Below are 5,224 nucleotides of genomic sequence, written 5' to 3' on the forward strand. Positions count from 1 at the left end.
ATAACACATGGACTAGTTGGTTGCAGGGCATTCTTATTTATAGTTTGCACTATCTGGACTGAAAAAAAAAATCTAAATGCAAAAGTAGTACCGGCTTATCAAATGTAAAGTTTTTCCCTCAATTTTTCCCCCATCAATTTCTCCCCGTCATTTAAAAAGAAAATACTTGGTCGGCCCAGAGGCACGCTCCGGACGGGGCTGAGCACTCGGAGTGGCTATGCCAGCGTAAGTGCGTCCTGCAGTCGAGGTTGGGAGCAAGTCCTCGGTGGCGCAGCGCCCAAGCCAGACAAATAGAAACTTCGGGGCGTCCAAGTGGAGGCTGAAGGGATGTTCGCCCTGCTTTTTGAGCTTGGTCTCTTGGATTGATTACCCAGTTCAGGAAGCAAGATGTCGAAGCCGCCACCCAAACGAGTCAAAACAGGGCAGGTTAAAGTCTTCAAAGCTCAGTCTACATTTGAACCCAGAACTAGAGATGATTTGTATTTTGAAGAAGGAGACGTTACCTACATTACTGACATGAGCGATACCAATTGGTGGAAAGGCACTTGCAGAGGCTAATTCCAAGCAACTCTGTGGCTTAGGAGGCAAAATTCATTGACAATCCACTGCATGAAGCTGCAAAAAGAGGCAATTTGAGCTGGTTGAGAGAGTGCTTGGACAACCGAGTTGGAGTCAATGGCTTAGACAAAGCAGGGAGCACCGCTTTGTAGTGGGCCTGCCACGGAGGCCACAAAGATATTGTGGAAATGCTCAGTCAAATACTGAACTGAACCAACAGAACAAGCTGGGAGACACAGCGTTGCATGCTGCCGTCTGGAAGGGTTATGCAGACATTGTCCAGTTGTTCCTGGCAAAAGGTGCTAGAACAGACTTAAAAAACAACGAGAAGAAGCTGGCGCTGGACATGGCAATGAATGCCGCCTGTGCATTTCTCCTTAAAAAGAAGCAAAGCACAGAGGCAGTTCGGACATTAAGCAATGTCGAAGACTATATTGATTAATTACCTTCCAGAGATTTGGAATCTAAAACTTGTGTTGCTTTTGCCATTCCAGAATCTTATCTTTGCCAGAAGGTTGTTGGTGACCATTTAAAAAACAAAACAAAACAAAAAACAACCAAAAAGTCTGCTTGAATGTGATGTGTTGCACTATGTTTGAGTAGAACATGTATGTGAGTAGTTCTCACCTTTGGTTTGCCAAGCAGTGACTGGATACCTTGCTGTACAATGTTCATTTATGTCCACCAGAGTACACAGAGGAGTTTATTTCTATTTATCAAGGTAAAGAAATTTTAATAATTGTTTTCTTAAAATATATCAAGTTTTTTTCTTTCTTTTTAGTTTAAGTTCTTTACCTCAAGAATTGAGATATTTTGAAAGGATTTTTTAAAGGAAGGAAAATGCTCCTTGTGATAATAAACCAAAATACATATAACAAATTGTCAGCTACTCTGACCGAAATAAACATTTTAAGAGAGAGGGAAAAAAAAAGAAAAATACTTGCCAGTAACTAAACCTGAACTATCTCAGCATTTTTCAAGTTGAAAGAACTGAAAAACAAAATCATTTCCATTTTTTATATTAAATGATCTTATGGGAAAAATCTTGAAAAACCCAGGAAGCCTCAAAAAAATATGGAGGGAATGTCGTGAGGTCACTGTACAAAAAAATAATTGGTTGACACTAAAAAAAATTCATCAAATAACATGATAAAGAGCCAATGGTGATGAAGGAGGAAAGTAAAGCTCCAGGAAAGGCATTGGCAAAATAAAGCCCCAGAAATTGATGAACTACTAATTGACATATTTCAGCTAAGAGATGCTTACCAATCTGTGTCATGAAAACTGGAAGACAGTTATCTTGTCAAATGACTGGAAGAGATCCATATTTATTCCCCTTCCCAAGAAAGGTGATCCAATATAATATTACAACAATAATAATAATATAATCACATGCAAGCAAAATATTGCTGAAGATCACCCCAAATGGCTAGAATAGTATGACAGAGAAATACTAGAAGTTAAAGCAGGACTTATAAATTATCATGGCACCAAGGATATCATTGCTAATATCAGATGGATTTTGGCTGAAAGTGGAGAATACCAAAAGAATATATATTTGTGTTTTCTTGAATATGTAAAGGAATTTGTGTAACATAACATAATCATAACAAACTATGATTAATGTTGAGAAAAATGAGATTTCCAGAACACTAAATTATGCTTATATGAAACTTATACCTAGATCAAGAAGCTGTTGTCCGAACAGAACAAGGTAATACTGCATTGCTTAAAATCAATACCTCCATATCTATTGAATTTGTATACCAAGCAAATCACTAAAGAAGGTATACTTTATGAAGAAGAGTGTGGCATCAGGATTGGAGGAAGACTCATCAACAACCTGCATTATACAGATAACATAACTTTGTTGGCTGAAAGTGAGGAGGACTTCAGGTGTTTGCTGCAAAGGAACAAGAATTTTGTCCTTCAGTATAGATTATATCTTAACATCAAGAACAAAAATTCTTACCACAGGGCCAATAGGCAACATCATAATATATGGGGGAAATATTGAAATGACTGTAAACAACTTTATCTACTTGGAACCACAATCAACAATACCCTTGGTGCTAGTAGTCAGGAGATTTGGAGACATAAAACATTGGGAAAGTATGCTGTCAAAGAACTCGCCAAAGTCCTGACAAGCAATGATGTCAGCTTAAAGCTGATTCAAGTTATAGTTTTGTCATGCATCTAAAAGCTAGCTAATGAGGAAAGATGACAGGAGAAGAATCAATGCCTTTGAGTTTTGGTGTTGAAGAAGAGTGCTGAATAGCCCATGGACTGTCAAAAGAACAAAGAGCTATGTCTTGGATACAGTGCAACCAGAATGCTCCTTGAAAGCGAGTATGGCAAACTTCATTTCACGTACTTTGAGTCTGTTGTTAGGAGAGACATTTTCCTAAGTAAAAATATCTTACTTTGGTCGGCAAAAAAGTCAATGAGATTGATACAATGTCTACGATAATAAGCTCAAATGTATCTGGGATGATAAAGGTGGCACAGGATAGGAATAGGATAGGGTTAAGTAAGATCTGTTGTTCATAGAGTCACGTTGAGTTGCATTCAATTTGATGGCACTTAACAACAAATTTGAAATAGACTGTCTTTGCTTGCCAGTAAATCAGCCTAATTCTTCAGTTCAGTGAATTTCCTGTGAAGTAGAAAATAAAAACAAAACAATAGAACTAAAATATATTTCAAGATTACAAAATCAAATTTAATCAGTCAATTAAAAGGGAAAATATTTAAATTAAAAGTAGCAAAAAATTAATTATCATTAAGAAAATGCAGCAGGAAAATAACATTATGTGCAGTATCAGGGAAAAAAAATAAAAAAAATTTTAAAGAACTGATTTAATCCAACTTTGGAGGACAGGGATGGAAAAACTATGGAAATCACTGACAATATTAGAAGTCTTAACTAAATAATTCTCAGATGTGAAGGCTAAATGCTTTTAATTATAGCAATTAATTCTTACTTTTAAAGTGATTTTTATATAATTCTACATAAATCCCAGCACAATTTCACTTAAAAAGTTATAAAGTGTTTTAAAGTTTAACAGAAATTGTAAACGTGGAGACTTAGTTAAGAAAGTTATTTTTAAAAGTAATTATGAATTTTCAGATGAAATATGTAATAATTCTAGACAATTAAACCATCAGGAAATTAGCAAAAAATCAGACAAACTGATAGATATAACAAAGGAGGACCCCAAATATAGACATATCTAGGATAATGTGATAAATTATAAAATTGTCATTTTAAGACAGTAGAGGAAGGGAGGATTATTCAACTAAAAGATCAGGACAAATTGGTCACTATTTGAAGAAATAACAAAATTAGAAATCTGTCCTATGCTATTATTGTTGTAGTGTGCCATCAATTCAGGATCAACCCTCTAGTTGGTTTTCAGAGGCAATAATCTCGGGGGAGAAGATACCCTTCTCCCACAGAGCACCAGGTAGGTTCAAACCACATGGCTTCAGGATTGCTGTGCGGATTCTGACCACTAGGCTAACAGAGGTCCCTATTTATAGTTGTATAAAAACATTATTGTTTTGATGTTGTTATATGCTGTCTACTTGCCTGGGACTCATTGTAACTCTATGTGTTATAGCTCTGAATCTATCCCTTTCTTGTGCCAATCTCACTGTCTCTTGCATGCCTACCCCATTACCCCAGTTACTGTGTCAATCCATCTCATATGGTGTCTTCTTCTCCTTTGCTGTTTCATTACCCTTCCAAGCATGACACCTTTTCCTGGTTCCTCCAGGCAACATGCCTCCAGTATGTGAAATGGAGCTTCAAAATCCTTACCTCCAAGAAGCAACTTAGTTTCACCCTCTCCAGGACAGACCACTTTGTTCTCTTGACAGTCCATGAGACTCTTCTCCAGCATCATACTCAAAAGCATCAATTCTTTTGTCATTCTTAGTCATTGTACAGTTTTCTGATGCATAGCATGTAATTGCAAAGACCATGGCCTGGATCAGGTACATTAGTCACCTGTTTAACAATGCTGCTTTTTAGTACTCTGGAGAGGCTCCTGACAACATATTTTCCCAGTACAATTCATCTTTCGATTTCCTGACTGCTGGTGCCAATAGTGTCTATTGTGGAACCAAGCAAGCTGAAATTCTTAACAATCTGAGTCTCTTCTCCATGTGTCATGATGCTCCAAATTGGCCCATCAGCAAGAATTTTTGTTTTCTTCATGTTCAGCATCAATCCATATTGAAGGCTGTAGTACTTGACCTTATGCAGCAAATACCTCAGATCTTCCTCAGTTTCAGCAGAGCATTGTGTTATTTGTATAACACAGATTGTTGATGAGTCTTACTTTAATCCTGATGCCACATTCCTCCTCATGAAGTCCAATGTCCCCAATTATCTTTTCCACACAAAGATTGAAAAGGTATAGAAATATGATGCATCCCTGATGGATACATTTCCTGATCCTTAAATATACAGTTTTTCCTTGTTCTGTTCTAATAACTGTTTTCTCATTCAAATATAGTTTTTGCATGAGCAAAATTAAGTGTTCTGGGATATTAGTGTAACCTAATACACCTTTGTGCTGTGGTGCTGGAGAAGAGTATTGGATGCACCATGGACTGCCAAGAAAACAAACAGATTCATCCTAGAGAGGGTTAAACCAGG

General features: G+C 37.0%; 1 pseudogene; it reads left to right on the forward strand.

The window, feature by feature from the left end:
* Nucleotides 1–387: 387 nt before the first annotated feature.
* On the forward strand, nucleotides 388–1,000 carry LOC102865117 (annotated as a pseudogene).
* The last annotated feature ends 4,224 nt before the right edge of the window (nucleotides 1,001–5,224 follow it).

Source organism: Elephantulus edwardii, unplaced genomic scaffold (assembly GCF_000299155.1).
Source record: "Elephantulus edwardii isolate Elephantulus edwardi_28Jun2011 unplaced genomic scaffold, EleEdw1.0 scaffold00070, whole genome shotgun sequence".
NCBI classification, from domain to species: Eukaryota; Metazoa; Chordata; class Mammalia; order Macroscelidea; family Macroscelididae; genus Elephantulus; species Elephantulus edwardii.